Genomic DNA, 17,095 nt, shown 5'->3' on the forward strand with positions numbered 1-17,095 from the left:
AACTGTACAGCAGCCAGTTTCATTTCACAGAAGGAGCTACAGCATAGTGTTCAGAAGCCAAAGTCCTGTTACAGAAATATCTTTACCATATTCACTAGCATATTCCATCTAAACATTTCCAAGCATTAAGTTAATTGTGATGAATTTTTGCCTTGTGTCAATGTGATAAAGAATGTTTTTTCCTATCATATCCTCTTTAATCAAAGAAGAAGTCAGATTATCAACTGCTGCCACGCAAGAATATTCACTGGGGTGATATAGCATCCTCTGTAGAAGTTCATTGCTGAAACTGAAGTTGTCCTTTTGCTTTCAAGATGTAGTTATAGATTTTAGACAGTTCCTGCAGATTTCACCTGCTGTCTGCTTGCTGAGCTAAACATGAGCATTCTCATTCAGATGTTCAGCTGCAGGCTGCCTGCTGGTACTTTCCAGCCCAGTTTCCATGGAAATGGAAATTAGAGGGCAGAAAATAAAGGAAGAATACGTACTTTCTTAATCTTCTAGTTAATCCAGAAGTTCTCTTACCTTGGTGTCAAGGTTGTTTTGCTGTAGTTGGATAGGCATATGATGCCAACTTCTGCAAATTCAAAAATGAATTAGACTCATTATCAGAACTGTTACAAACAATACCTGTTACCATGATTCTGTAGAGGTGTTGGAGATCACCAGAAGAGGATGAAGAAGGAAGAACTGGACTGGGAATGAATAAACTGATGAAAGGATGTGTGACAATACCCAGTAGCCATTTTAAACTTAGTACTGCTAGATGTCTATCTAGATTAAGGAGCTATACACTTTCCATCTCAAATTAGCCAGAAGACAGCTTTGTCTTATTGGATCTGTATATACCTAGGATTGCTCATCTTGATCCACTAATATCTGGTCTCCATGAGAGCAAAAATATAGGCAGGTTGGGCTAGACTCATACTTCAAAGGGACCATGTCTATTATCTCAAGACCAATAAGATCTCAGAATTCAGTATCAAGGCAGCTGTAAAACTAATCAACACGTATTAGTCCACTTAAAATAATTGGGCAGGCTAGAAGACTCTGTATATGTGTGAGCAAAAAAATGTTTTAAGGCTCCAGCTGGCACAGATCTCTGTGCCATTCTGCTTGCAGTGTAAAAAGAATGATCAGAGTATGCAGTGCTGGTGCTTCATTCTTTGCATTGTGTCCTAGTTGGTTGCAAGCATTGTACAAAGACCCTTCTGGAGTTCCAGGTTCCCTACTACCACTAGTTCATCCAAGGAGATATTTTTCCGCTTTTATTACTGTTATGAGAAGTCACAGTTTTGCTTCACCCAAAATTATGTAGTCTTAAAACCAAAACACTGAACAAAATACTTCATTAATGTTTAGATGTCACGTTAAATGTTTCAAGATTGATAAAATATGCTCCCCTGAAGGGCAAGTGTTGCCTAACCCCTGTGTTCCCAGGACTGAGTGTAAAGCATTAGCTGTAAAATAGCACTTTCCCAACAGTCTCACCCTCCTATGTGTGGGGAAAACAGGGACTGAAGAAAGAATTCTGACTTGGTGAGGCTTAATTCTAGAGGCAGACGTGGGCATGCGTGTTCGCAGTCTTTGCCTAACGTCACAAGAGTCCTGGTAGCTAAAAGTGCGTAGGAAGGAAATTCTCTCCAGAAAACAGCATCCCTTTCAAGAAAGCTTACTTGACCTTTACTTCTGAAATGTTTTGTAAAGCATTTCCATGTGTACAGTTCAGCTGCTGAAGGAAGAGAGACCTGTGCATCCTCAGACACAGAAACAGCAGGCAGCTCTGATAACTGACCATGCCAATAATGTGAGTAGGTCTTGATAAATAAAAGCGTATGTAGAATGACTGATTTCTATATTGTCACCATTTGGGATTTTTATTTTTTCGTGCTTGCATCTATTTGTGAAACGGTTGCCCAGGCATTATGTAAATCACATGGACTGAGGGGCTCTGAGTGTGTGGGTACTGTACACGGGCACTCTCTCGTGGAGGAACGTGGTTCTGAAGTTCACTGCCAAAAGGTACAGCCTGGCCAACAGTGCCGTGTGTGGGTAGGGGTAAGGAGTGTGTAATTGAGCAGAGAAATCAAAATACAGACATTTCTACTCATACAGTGAGTCAGGAAAACTGTTAGTATGTTTTTCTAGAACAACTATAAGTTAATGGTGAGGAGCACAGGGAATTCTTATAGATCTCAGAGGAATAGAGCTATAATGCTGAAGGATTCTTGAATTAATTGGTTTTACGTGGGTTCAGTGGACCACGCTGATATTTCATTACCCTTAGAGAAATTTGACTGTAGGCCAAAAAAGCTATTCCCTTACCTTTTAAAGCTCTGAGGGGTGCCTGCACAAAAGTATCTCGATTCCTTGCTTCAGTAGCATCTTGTCTCTCCAGCTACGTTGAGGCACCTCTGAAGCAAGAACAGACCTCTTGGCTGGTGTGCATTAAATACATAAGTCAGTTGTGCAAAGTATAGAAGTAAAAAACATGTTTTGTTTGCTACCATTTTTAAAACATTTTAATTATATTCCTTTTTCTCTTAAATTGCAATTTAATTGTAAGTAGATTGTTATCTTAAAAATGTATCTGTTCCTGAGCTTTGAAGACACCCTGTCCTGAGAGGAGTAAGCCATCTAAACAGCATTGGAAGTGACTTCCATTCTTTTATTCCAGAGTCACAAAATTTGTATCACAATCCTTCAGTTTGGTGGACATTTTTCAAAGTTTTGAAGAGCAAAAGATTTTTTTTCAGGTTTGTAGAAATAATGGAATTTTTCATGAAAGTTTTTTTGGAAAAAGAATGTAAGTTAGAAAAAATAAGGGCTAGAATTCACATTGCTAAAACTTCTTTAAAGAAATCTGTTTTATGAAACTCTTGTTTGCTGTATTTTGTCCTTCTTCACCCACCTCCCACTCCTCCCACCCCTTTTTACTAGAAGAGTGGGAAAGTATGGGGAATTGGATTCTCTATCTAAGATGCCCACAGGGTTAGATAACTTTTATTTTCATAAGATGCCTGAACAATCTTTCCTTGCTCTAAGGCATGCTTGTTAATTTGGAACAGTCTGCCTCATGTTTTGGACTAGTGTTTAACTCTCTAGGATAGAATAACAGTTTAAAAGAGATGTAGCATGCAAGCATCTCCATGATTAAAACCATCAGCGTTCTCTTTCATTCTATTTGTATATTTTCCAGAAAAGGACATCCCCCTTCCACTGATGTACTAGTGGAAACTTCTTCCAGATGTATGTTTTTTCTTTCAGCTGACTTTATTAATGTATAGTTTTTCATGTCCTTCCTAAATCATCTTGTATTAGCTTGTTGGGTGGGAGTACTAACACATACATTTTGTTATCAAAACATCTGAGCTGTTCATGCTTTCTGTTCTACAGTGATATTCTCTGTGTTTAAGATGGTTTACTTTGCTAGAATAATTTTATTTGGAGTAACGCTGTATGACGTGGTTCTCCTGCCTTTTGGGATACTATAGGAGCTATAAATAACTGTGGCTAATGTCTACAGTCATGCACAACAGGAAGCAATTTAACCACTTGTCTCCTTTCTGTCATGATGGGAAATATCAAACATTTGTGCATCAATAATGCATGTGATCCCCAAAGCCATTAGTGGTGCTTATTGTAGAAGTGTATTGCCAGAGGCGGTGCTGCACCCTCTGCACTTGACATTAAACGGTAGCAAATGTTTCCAGGCATGTGGTTTCCTTGTCTCAGGATGACTGTGCATTGGTTAAGACACCAGCTGTACCTCCAGAGAATCCCTCCCAGTCTGCCAGCCCAGAGGAGCCACACTGTTAGGCAGGGAAAAACAGGGGAAGAGCTTGGGAACAGCAAAAATGGGCACATTAGCTTATCCTGCTTGACACAAAGATCATTGGGGCAGGGAAGGATTAGAGAAAGTGAAGATGTTTCACCATAAAGGAGGCTGATATTTCAATCTATCTGTGAAAGTCATTGTAGAAGATTAGATGCATGTTGTCACTTGTAGGTTGTACTAATTTCTTTAAAGTATGTTGGTTTGCTGGACTTACGTAGGTAAATGCTTAGATGAGAGAGTTTGAATATGTAGCTGGCCAAAGCTGCTGTCCCAGAATTCCCCAGATCTTATCTGGACACAGCTTAAAATCAGGAAGAAGTGAGGGTAGAGAGTACAGCACCAAGGAAACTATGAGAAGCATAACTCACAACTGTTCTCATTTGACAGCAAATCCTGGGATGAATCATCTGCAGATTTTCAGTGGTATATATAGGAAACCTAAACTTACCAAAGAATAGTGATGGGATGACAAAAAGCCATGGGGGCATTTGTGGTTTTTCTTTCCTTATGTAATGGCTTCTTGAATGTCCTTTTTAAACCAGGGACTGATCCTCTGTACTGTACCATTAACACTTGTGAGCCATGAGCCTCCATACTGAACATGGGCAGAACAATGCTGGAGGCTTCAGTTGACAGAAGTTTAATTCATGAACCACCTTCACAAATATATTTGGAAATTGTGACTCACAGAAATCAGCCCACAAGGCATAAGAAATTACATCATGGTTAAGCTGCAGGTGATTATAAATGTAAGGGATAAGATAAGCTTCAGGAAAGGCATGTATATATTGAAAATGCTTCAATACTTTTTGCTTCCTTTCTAATTTGGAGGGCAGTTGGATGAAGTAATACAAAACTGAAAATCTGAAGAGGAAAGGTCAGCATGGCATGGACTGTTAATACCATGTGTTATGAGATGTGTCCTTTCTTTCATTACCATAAAGACTTGGAAATCATCGACAGCCATGAGCATCTGTCCATTAGGATTAGTTATCAATGCTTCATATACCTGAGTGTAAATCTTTCTGATGTATTGTATTTGAACTAAATATATATAATGATTCTTTACCAAGATCATTACAATTTGTTGCCCAGTGCTAAAATTTTCTCTCTCCTGTTTCTATGGAAACTGTAATACTGATAAGACACAGTAAACAAATGCACTGTATCATAAGCCTCCCCTTTAGCAGGACATTCATTTTGCTAATATATGTCCAAATTTGTCAGGTGACAGGTGTTGTTCATTTAACCATTCAAACAGTAAATTATCTATTTAATTTTCACTGAAGACTTATCTTCTAGCTTTGAGGGCTTTTACCTGCTCTTAAATCATTTTCCTAACACAGTGATGAGTTGGTATGTACCGCTGCTAATATTTGCTTAGCTCAGAGGAGAGTAGTGAGTGCTTATATGAAGTGCTTCAGAAACAGAAAATCTAAAAGTGTACAAGTACACTTGTTGCTAGCTAATGCAGAAACTAAAAGCTTCTTTTGCCTTTGATCTTTTGAACATTTTTATGTGGCATGATGTTTTGGGGAAAGGTCAGCAGGTGGCCTGCTGTCTAAGAATTAAACAGGCTTTTGTGGAACAAGTTACACCTCACAAAGTGGAGTGTCATCTTCCTGAGCCGTGCCCAATTGCAGTCTTTAAGTATTTTACTCAGCAAAAAGCTCTCTTTGCATTCTGAAGTGCCAGACACAGCCACACAGTGAGGAGACTGACCTCCTCCCCCTGCTCTGGCTGGGGGACTGGCAGGTTGCAGGCAGGGCATCCCCTGTGGCACTGAGGACCGTGTGTCTTGAGGGCACATGCTTGAGTTGAGGTGCCAAGCTCCATACTCACTGCCCATTCAATAAAATCCTTGTTTGATTGCTGATCTTGCCTTCTGTTTTAGAACCTTCCTTCTGTTGCACCAGCTTTGAGGTGACTAACCATGCTGAAAATGGTAAGGAGGTTTTCAAAGACTAGAACTGAATAAATTGTTCAAATGAGTCAATAAATGCTCCGCCTATGCTATACTTCTTGAGTGGTTTATGGTGAGTGAGAAGTCAAAGCTCAAATAGCCAAAGTTAGGAATGGAGAAGCCTGCTTGGTTTTCACGTGCTGAAGAGATTGGAATTTACTCTGAACTCTTCCCCTGGGCTGCAGGGTGGCAATGAGGCAGCCACCTTTGCTCCAGTTTTTAACGTTAAATGCACATTAACAACTTAAAGAACTGCCATAGCATAAGCAAAATACTTTTTATTTTCTGTGAAAAGCTTATGATGCTTGTCTCATTGAAGACCTGCTGTGTTAAATATATAACTAAATCAGTTGATTACTTAATGGCAGTCACTTCTAAAAAGGCTATAGAGAAACTTATGGGAATGGTGTGCTAATAAGGAAAGTTGGTGATCTAGAGAAACACAAATCATCACTCGAAGCCTTGATGTACTCGTGGTAATGGTAGTGATAAAATTTTTAGGTTTTTCTTTTCAGTTTCTTTAGCAGGACTATGAATATCATTACTGTGACCGGGACTGAGATAGTCTATCTGGGTTTTGGATTTTGGATACAGTGGTGACGAATGGTGCTCCTAAAAGACACAGAATTACTTTGATGTTCCATAAGAAGTAGGCTGGTGGATGTGCATAACTACTTCTTTGTGTGCAAACACAAGTGTCTTAGTATCATCCTAAAGAAACCCTCTTTAGGCAGGGCATCAAGTTTGACTGGGGCTCTTGAGATACTTTTTACTGCTTCAGTGAGCCTGGCTCCATGAGGGAGCCTCCTGTGCTTTTTCATAACTATTAACTCAAGAAGCAAATGAAGGCACATCAGCCTGCATAGGCAGAGATTTCTTTGAAGGACTAAAATAGTATTTTATTTTGCCATTTTTATTTTTTAATGGGGAGCAGGCCATAAGTCTTCATTATGATTGTCTTTCCATTTCTAGTGTTTACTTGAAAAAAGACAGATTGTACCATACATCGTGCAACTTATAAAGGGGGCTTATAGAAAGATAAAAACCACTTTTTACCAAGGCGGTGAGCATTGGGCATTGGTTTTAAACTGAAAGAGGGTAGTTTTGCATTGGACATAAGGAAGAATTTTTTTACAATGAAAGGGGTAAGGCACTGTAAGAAGATAAAGGGTGGATGACCCATCATTGGAAGTGTTCAAAATTAGGCTGGATAGGGCTTTGTACAACTTGACCTAGTGAAAGATGTTCCTGCTCATGGCGGAGGGTTTTGGACCAGAGAATTTTTAAAGATCCCATCCAACCCAAACCATTTGATGAAACTATGTTTTTTGGTTTTGTTTTTAAAATTTTATTTTGGCTGTACTTGTTATTTGAATTAAAATTCAAGAAGGGGTAAACTCCAAGATAGATTTGATTGCTTGTCATTTCAATTTTCATGAGATTCACCTTCATTGGAAGGCAGATTTTGGCCTTAAGTTTGACATCTTCAAAATGTCATCCTTGAAGGCATGAAGATATTACTTTCTTGTAAAACATTGCAATTGATATTTGCTGGGCTGCATTGGCTGTTTTCTGCTAGAGCTGGTCTCTGACTTCTTTACTCCAGTAATTTATGTGAGGAGGCTGTGGTCATCTTTCTGCTTTTGAAACTCCATGGTTTAAGCCCTTGTGGAAGACATCCTATGCCATTTAATCATTCCGATTTTTTTGAGTTGTAATTCAAGAGCATCACAGACCACAGATATATTCACTAATGTGTTTTTCTTTTACTTAGGACCTTTCATAACTCTGCATAGCTAATAACTCAAGTCTTCTTCATTGTTGGTAGTTATTTTCATAATTTAAAAAAAAATTGACAGCTTTATCACTTTGTTGGATACTTTGCTCATTCTCATGCCTAATGTTTTGCAGTTCCCAGTAGGATTTTTTGTTATTGCCTCTCTAGTTTTGCTGCTGGCATTTGATCTTTTAATTTTCTTCTTTTTAACTTATCTGATTTTTTTCTGTCTTTTTTTAAATCATATAAGAAACAGGTTGCTATTCACTATACTTCCTCTTTATTGATGTAGCTAGCAGATTCTTAGCTTTTTGATGTTGTGTAATTCTTGGCTGCAAAATTCAGAGCTTCTTTAACTGTTACTGGCATCTTTGTTTGGCATTATAGAAGACATATGGCTTCCTACAAAACTGTGTCGTTATTTAACTTGATTTTCATTGCCTTCCTGTTGGAGCTTCTGGCTAAGGTATAAATACTGCATCACAAATATTTCTTTCCCCGCTCAAGAAATCTGATGTTGGCTTAACACTGAGCATTCTAGGACAACCTAGGAGATTTAGCTTGCAGTAAAAATATTTTGGTTTTTCAATCTCCCCTTCTTCCTCCTGGTACTGGGCATGTGTGCACAGCACATTAATTTTTGAATTTTGTCTCAAGCCATGTGGATAGGATGGTATGGGAGTGCCAAGAGTGAGCTAATTTTTCAGCAGAAATGAAGATATGGTTTATCTTTTTTGTTGTTGTTGCTGTTGTATATTGATTTGAGGTTCTTTTTTTTTTTCTGCATAAGTGAAAAAGTTAAAGGTGGAATTTTCATTCGATTCTTTTAAATTCACTGTCTTTTCTACTTGCACCATGGTCAGCCAAAGTGAAGGCAGGGCAGTCACAGGCATAGTGTTGTTGCTCTTTAGACTGAGTTTCCAGGCTCCCACAAATACCATGTCTTCTCTAACACAATTCATTGCTGTTGCCAGGGGTCTGTTTTTCAGAAACATTTTTCCTTTCCAGGTATTCTGAATTGGTATTCCTCTAAATTCATGACTATATATGTTGTCCATAATTTAGGATCTCTGGAATAGTTGAGTAATGTCTCTGTGTCTTCATAAGCATGTTTTACATTTAATGTCTTCCTAATGGATGGTAACTTTTAACTTATGACTCATTCTGCCTATACACAGAATTTCTTATGGAATTACTAATTTTGCATGTAGGTTAATAAAATAATTTTACAGTGATTTTGACTTTTTGGAGAATGTGATATATGGAAGAATTCTGCCTGAAGGCATATTATTTAATCCAGTAGAAAACTGCATTTTTCCAATTATATCTATTTTATATGATGGCCACAGGTTTTTTAAATCATTCAGATAATCAGAGAAGACCTCTAGGTCTGGAAGGTCTGATTTGAACTTTGGACAATCTCCTCTCCTTGTCCAATGCAAGTTCTATTTGTGCCTGCCTGGAGGTAACTCCTGATGCTTGTGCAGCCTTAAGACAGGTTCCACAACTTTCTGAAGCAAAGTAGGTCTGCATGTAATTAGTCTTACTATTAGATATTGTGCAAAATATTTCAAACTACATGAATCTACCATGTTGCAACTTTAAACTTAATATTACTGTTTGGTCGACCATGGACATAGAGAATATTTGATTTTTATGTGTTTTTGCAACAGTATTTTATGTACCTGGGAACTAGTGTCCTTGATTTGAGCCTTCTCTGTTCCAAGAAAAAATGTTAAAATAGTTTCTTGGCCCTTCAACCATTTTTTTTTCTACACTTCTTGTGGAAAAAGTGAATCTGGCTTTGTATATTTTTTTCTCAAAATGTGATGTGACTGCATTGAAATTTCTTCTTACAGAGGTAAGAAAATGTGATCCATGTTCCTAGATAACAAGAATGCTTGTCCTGTAGTTATTTTTGAATCTAGTTAGAAAAATATTAAACATTTGCCTCTATTTCTGGTATTAGTTGTAAAATAAATGACATAGGACAACATAGCAGCCACAATGAAGTGATCCTGCTTAATCTAAGTGAACTGGAAGCATAAGAAGAAAGTCATCATTTAAAAGCTCAGTTTTAAAAAGTCAATTAATATACCCAGCTGTGGATTGCCTTTCATTTAAACAAGAATTAAGGCATGATAACTTCTTGATTCTCAACTATATTCTTGTCCTCCATTCTTTCCTTCCCCCATCCCTCCATTTGTGGTAAAATGAGACTTTAAAAAGTATTCTCATTTCTGTATATCTTCTTAACTGTAGCTAATTTATTCTATTGATTCATTTAGAGGTGATCTTTGCAGAAAGTCAAGAAAAGCATTTAGCCAATTTCCATCAGTTCTAACCTTGAAATTATTAACAGGATAGCTTCATTGATGTTATAGATATTGACTTTGGGATGCACTTACAATATTTAAAGTCCAACAGTCAATAAGTAAATCATAATAACATATGAGTTAACTGGCAACAGTGACCCTTGACCATTTCTGCATTGCATTTTCCATATATTTATGAAACAACTGCCATCCCAGTGATAATCCCTATTTTGAGTCCTTAAGTGTTTTTCATTAATATACTCACATTCAGATTACACACTGGGAAGTAAATCTGTGGGAGTTAAGTGCTTGTTTTCTTATGTTATGCAAATAAAGAAATGTGGTTAGACATATTGCTGCAATGATTTCCAACATCAAGTATTTTATTCAAATGAGTTAAAGGGCATGTATGCATCTAGCAGAGGCTGCATACTTGCCTTTCCTCTAGGTACTTTTCCTCCTTTAAATTTCTTAAAATTAAAACATAATCAACTTGGGTTTTTTAAGGTGTGCATGCTAGTTAGGTTTTTGAAATGAAGCTTTCTGAAGAAACTAAGCCTTTCTATACCTTCTTGAGGTATTTGGAAGTATCAGTTATTTTTTTTCCTTTTTTTTCCCCTCCTTTTATTTTATGACTGAGTATTTGTTTGCAATTCAAAAGTACCTTTATCTTTTTCCTGGGATATTCACTAAGGGTTTTTGGGAATCTATTAGTGTAATATTTTAGAGTTCAATGAGTTTGTTTTTCCTCCAGATCATCTCAAGTTGGCTAAAAACTTTAAAGATTATTTACAAATATGGCTGTGTACATTAAAATGATACGGAACTGGCACCTGGGCTTTCTGTCACGAGGGAAGAAATCTTCCGTAGGTCTGACTCCTTTCTTTATGAAGACGTGATACAGCAAAGTATTAAAAGTATCTTTTCTCAAAGACATTAGTGAAAAATATGGTGAAAATTGGCAGAAAGTTTAATGGAGGATTCTAGACAACTTAGAAACAGTGACAAAAAATTATAGCAGAGGACTAAGCCCATTGTAGTTGAGGAAAATCACACTACTGATGTCTATGTCTATGTGTCTAATCACATTTCTTTATTTGCATAACATAAAGAAATAAAAGAAATTAGGGGGTTTCAATAAATATTTCTATTCTGTATTCTACTTTTCAGGTGTAAGGCCTTATGTTATGTAAGTCAGTAGTTTTTCTGTAACAGCAGAATCTACAAATAACATTAGAAGTATCTGTAGAGTCAGGTCATTTACATCCCAGTGTGTAAAAAGCCAGGGTGAAAGTTTTCTGGTTCATTGTTTATGCCAGAATAATTCAAGGACAGCTGAGGAAACTTCCCTACACATGGCAGGGGGGATGGAACTAGGTGATCTTTAAGGCTCCTTCCAACCCAAACCATTCTATGAAAATTCTCTGTGTGTGCCAGCATTATACCAGTATTCAAAATAACAATCAGGATTGTTCCAGTAGCAAATTAGATTCATTTTATATAAAATCTGAATTCTGTCTAATCTTTTTGGTTAGTAAATAGTCTCAGGTTTAGACTTTGTAATGGCTTTTCACATTTTTAAATGGCAGAAGGTCTTGTCATAGAATCACAGGATGGCTTGGGTTGGAAGTGACCTTAAAGGTCCTGCAGTTCCAAACCCCCTGCCACAGGGAGGGACACCTTCCACTAGACCAGGTTGTTCCAAGCTCCATCCAACCTGGCCTCGAGCATTTCCAGGGATGCAGAAGTTTTCTTCAAGGTTTCAATTAATGTCAGCCAAATGTACATAGAGTGCTGCAAGCTTCCTAGCTTGATGCAGATGATTTAAAAACATCACTTCATTATAGCAGAGCTATGGGCTAGATACTGTTTGAAAGACAGATCTCAAAAGGTTGCTGTGATGGCAGTGAAAAGAGATTGTTTTTAGAATGGCTGTGAAACAATTAGAATCAGGCTCAGCCCAATTCAGCACTCAACTGGAATTAAATATAAAAAAAAAACTTATAAAAATTGTATCTGAAACAAACAATTAGAACACCATGACTAGAATATGTGTATGAATTAATGTCATTCATGTCCACAAAGGTGGACACTTTGTTCAGGTAAAAATTAAATGGCCAATTAGGGCCAAGAAAAGGAGGTCATAAAACTAAAATAGCAAAGAATATCTTCTTGGAAATTTCAACTCTTTCTATTCTCTGGTGCTGGACATGGGATGCAGCATTGTTTTAGGGTCATGCTGGGAGCTGAAGGGCTCAGTTACTAATTCAGTATTTAAACAGGGGGCTAGGGAACAGGAAGGGGGCTTCAGCATGACAGTGGAGTTCTTGATAATAATACGTGACAGTTTCCTTGCTTGTCTATTTTAAGTGACCTTGGAAGAACACATAGGCATGTAAAAAAAGGAAAAAACCCTTAAAATCTGGTTAAAATGCATTACATCAGACTCAGTTTGATCTTTGGCTTTTCAGAAACAGAGGTGTCTTTCAGCTGAACCAGATCAGTCCAGAGCGAATGCATCATCAAATACAGGGCTCTTCAAATTGTCAGAGAAAAGTAGAACAAGACAACTACAAATAAGGCAATTTTTTTTTCTATGGTGAAAATGGAGATAGAAATGTCTGGTGAAACTTATTTCCTATGGCAGATTCTTCATCTCTGACCAGCTCCACTCATATCAGTTCTGTCTCATTCCTGAGGAGTTTTGGGTTGACCCTTCCAGCTGAAGAGGCCAGTCCTGCTGAGTCAGAGGTGTATTTGTGGAATATGCATGAGATGTGCACTACAATACCTAGCCAAATGATAACCCTTTAGAGCACCAGGTTTCTGACTTCTGTTTATGGGAATTTGCAGGGCACTTGTCATTGGAATACCTTGCTAATGCACTTCAGGTAGATGTAAAAGTCTTTATCTGGGCCACTGCTTATTTACTTGTGTAGCAGGGGGCATGTACTGATGACCTTTAAGACTAATTGCTGCATGGCAATCTTGTTAAATATAAAACCAGATATTAGCTGTAAAACTAGATTTAAAAAAAAATCAAAATTCACTTTTCCCTCTCTTGATTTTGTCTACAGATTTTTTTTTTAAATTCTTATTGTTTAAATTTTTTTCTGGGCATTGATGTTTCAGTGGCCAAGGTGCAGAGGCTGCTGTCATTACAACCACAGCATACACCCAATGTGTGCCTCTTTAAAAGGTCATGATTTAGGCAACCAAGTTGACTGGAGTTTTTGTGTAAAATGTAAATGTCTGTGGAAAAATGATGACCAAACTAGAAGATTTCATGATCTTTTCTAGGTCTTTGTTTCTTTGGGAAACAATGAACTGTATATGGAAGTTGTTTTTCTGGTAATTAAGAGCTTCAGGAGCAGGCTGAAATGGTTTCTTTATCACATCCTATTACCTGTACAATTTAGCTTGCATATTCACCTGAAGTTTACACTTAAATTACTCTCTTATTCTCAGCTGTCTGTAGCATCAGAGCTTTTAACTTTTATCTTGATGTTATCATGGATGGAGCTTTCTGGCTCTGAAGTGATCAGAGATCACTTGTTATGCAGATGAACAAGCTGAAGAGCAATTTCATAGCAGCAATTCTGAATGAATCAGAAGTGCAGAGGATTAACAGGATTGTCAAGCTGTGCCTTGCTGAGAGGTACACCCATCCACTAGATACATCTTTGCCTACTTCCAGTGATCCTGCATCACAATATATTCAAAACATTTCCTAATTTAGCTCTGCACACAAGTAAATGCATGTACTGTGTCCTAACTGCTGAATTTAGTCAAATTTTGAAAGTATGCAAGTATTACATGCTTATGATGTATGTACAATGAATGTGATTTGCATGGAACTAAATGCTGAGACATGTTTCTCAAAAGCATTGAAAAGTGTTTCCTGAGCAGAGTGCAATATTTTTAGTGTTGCAGATAAAAGTTCTGTCATTGTTACAGTGGGTCTAATGTTTGTAGATATTGCCAAGTTGTTGATAAATTTAGGTCCAAAGCTATTTGAAAAAAGAAAGTGCTCATTTCTTAAAAATATTACAGTATCATTGCATTTAGTTCTATTTCTATGAAAACATCCTTCCTGGTAAATCAGTAATGTCTAAATTAGTTTGATGTGATGTGATAAAAAGATATCTCTGGTAACTTAAAAACTGCATCATTAGAATTTGAATCAATACTTTTGCAAACAGGCCTCATGGACAAGTCATGCAACCAAGTAAAGCTGTGCTGGTTTTATGTGGGTTCCTGAGAGATTGCAGGATTTCTGTGCAGGAAGATATAGCAGAACTGATTTTCAGAACTTATTTACCTAATTTCTTTGGACAAGTGTGCCTGATTGGTGGATATACACCTAATCTCACATTTGAGAGAAATAATCAGGAAATTAGGAGAATGTCTGCTAATTTTCTGTCAGAGGTGGGTTACTTTATTACACTTCATTGAAATTATTATGTTTTGTAAGCTTAATAGCTTAATTCTGTCACAGAAGTTCGCAGTCCTGTCAAAAAATTGTTGTTTTATAAATCACACCCAGAGTAGAAAACTGGTAATTCCCACATTTGAATGGACTGGAGAATAACTTTGTAATGTTCCTAGGCTTTAAGGATTCTGTAAAATATTTCTCTTCCACACAAATATGAATACCAATTTTCCAATGAGTTCTAATATTCTGATTAGCCTGTTGTTTAAAAGTGAGTCTACCTTTGTAGGCTGGAGGCACTGGCAAGGCAGGATTGTTGTATCATGCATGGCAAAAAGATTGATCCAAGACTAGTGCAAACCAAGACTATTGACAATCCTTTAACTTAATTTTATAATGGGAATAATAATGTGTGCTTTGGAGAGTGAAAATTTTAAACATTATTAAAAACTAAAAGCAATTACAGTGACTCAGAAAAAATAAATACAATAATTGAAACTGGAAAAGGCTGTAATGAGATTATAATGGTACAATATTAATAAAAACAAATAGTAAGCAAAGGCAGATTATGCTCTCAAATATGTAAAGCTCCTGACAATAGCTGTTGAAAAGAAAGGATAAGATGGGTAGGGAACATTTTGGAAACTGATGGTGCAGTAATTGGCTGTGACCTGTGCTGCAGAAGCACTGCAAGCAGTAAGAAACTGCCCTTTTGGAGAATAGGGCCAAACTGAGCTATCTCTTCATGTAGGCTGAGTGGGGCAAGAGGAAGGCAATTTGGGGCTGCAATCCCCTTTTTTGGGGTAATCTGAAAGCAGGATGTGTTTTGAATTACTTGTGTTCACTCATAACCTAATCTCCCGTAGTACTAATTCTGGCCTGTGATAATATCTTACTTCAGCAGTGAAATTAGAATCCAAAAGTGAGCAATTAAGCAAGAGGGAGATTGAAGTATTGTTCTTCTTTGTAGTGTGGTATCTCCCAAAGGTTTTCTGGAATTTCTGGTTACTCTTGTTAATGTTTTTACAAATATACCATCACAAACATGGGCTGACACTGCCAGGGCTGCCTCCACAAGGGCACTGTTGAGAGGGGATTGGCTGCCTGGCCACACGCTCCCAAAGTGATTTATGGCAATGCCAACATGGGCAGAGAGTCCTGAGCTGGGCTGATGATCCTGTGTTCCCCCACTGTTAAGGTCATGGGAACATCTGTGCGAGCACACAAAAGATGGCAGCAAAGAACCAATCCAGAATGAAACTCACTTTGAATGTGTGTTAGTGCCCAGTTGTGCAGCTACAAGTCCCACTGTAAAGCCACAAGAACCAAGTGATCAAATGTTGGGGTGCAGAGCTGCCTCTCAGCAGTACTGCGTGGGGTTCCAGCTTCCAGCACTCACAGATCTGCAGTTAGGTATTGACAGAGATCTATTCAAAGTAAAGAAATCACTTTTTTTTTTTTCAGACATTACTCACTAGATCCAATTTATGATTTATCTCTTCATGTCATGTCTCTCAGATTTAAGTCCAAATAACCATGTGGTTTATACTGAAAGAAATATTTTGTTTGACCAAGAATTGCAAAACTTCAGGATTTTTTGCTTTTACTGGGCCAGTAGCCAGATATTTGTGTCCCTCACAGCAGTTTGAGAGGAGCTCTTCTTCATCTTAGAGAATGCACAGGTTCCACTGCCTAGTGTATTTTTTATACAGATTTTGTGTTGATTTGTTTTTCAGGTTACTTCTCTAAGCTCTTCTTTTTTCCTTCCTTTTTATTACTTTTACATTTCCTTTTCCATTCTCTTTTCCTTTTTCCCCCTTTTAAATTAGAAATTATAGGTGTGTTTTCAACCAGGCTACAGGATCTAGGCTACTTCTTTACTAGCAAACAAAAACATGCAGTGCAAACATCCAAATATCATCTACAGATCCAGAGATATTGTTATTTTCCAATCCACAGATTTTATTATTTTTTGTGTTGTTGAATTGTTAACATTGAGGGTTTTTTCCACTACAGTTTTTGCTTGGGGACAAAACTATCTGTGTCTCAGGCAATTACTAGACAAGGACAAGTGGTAGCTGAGGCTAAGGACAGAACCTAACAAGAGCTTCTTGGATGCAGCCACTCTTATTTTAGAAGACATCTCCAGAAAATTGCATGGGCAGGTTGTGCATGTCACCCTCACAGTAAGCAAATGCTCCTTGGTGAATTTTGCTTGCTGGTGTTGATGTGGCACAGGCCTTTGTGTGCAGAAAAGGGATATTGGGGAAGGTTGTGAATGATCCCTGGGCCTGGGCTGAATAACAGCAGGTCTGTCTATGAGCTGGATTCAGAGGTTCTTGCTGTGAAAGTAGAAGAATAATGCTGAGTATCCTAAATTCCTGATGATAATCAGGTTCATCCTTTCTGTTTCATTTCCAACCTGTCACTGGTTCTCCATTTTGGTGCTATTTACTTCCCCCTCTGCCCCTCTTCCTCAGGCTCCTCACTCCTGGTTCACTCCTTCCTGAGGAAGTTTGAGTCTCTACCTCTGAACTTCCCATTGCACTCAATCACTCAATACTGGTGTTCCCTGGAAACAGGACCTACTTTGAACCCAGTTTTTAACTTGAATATTATTACTGAGAGGACCCCTTTTTTTTTTTTTTTTTTTTTAGAAACATCTCTGAGTGGCAATCTGAGCCAACCAAAGCAAAGCTTAGCTTCAAATGTTTGGGTCAAGGCAGTAGATTATACATATTGTTGCCTTCATGCTCACTTTGCACCAGAA

The 17,095-nt window shown here is 37.7% G+C and overlaps 1 protein-coding gene across 6 annotated transcripts in view; it reads left to right on the top strand.

Annotated features, from left to right (window-relative positions):
• Window positions 1-17,095, top strand: part of DLGAP2 (DLG associated protein 2) — a 454,795-nt gene that overhangs the window by 89,805 nt on the left and 347,895 nt on the right. For 2 of the 6 annotated variants that reach the window (XM_058021036.1, XM_058021039.1), the window contains exon 1: window positions 1,715-1,807. The exons of the other annotated variants lie outside the window; for them this stretch is intronic. The gene's annotated coding sequence lies outside the window, so the exon portion shown is untranslated. Of the gene's footprint in view, window positions 1-1,714; window positions 1,808-17,095 lie in introns of those variants that run through there. 6 annotated transcript variants of the gene reach the window in all.

Source organism: Melospiza georgiana, chromosome 3, assembly GCF_028018845.1.
Source record: "Melospiza georgiana isolate bMelGeo1 chromosome 3, bMelGeo1.pri, whole genome shotgun sequence".
In the NCBI taxonomy this organism is placed as follows: Eukaryota; Metazoa; Chordata; class Aves; order Passeriformes; family Passerellidae; genus Melospiza; species Melospiza georgiana.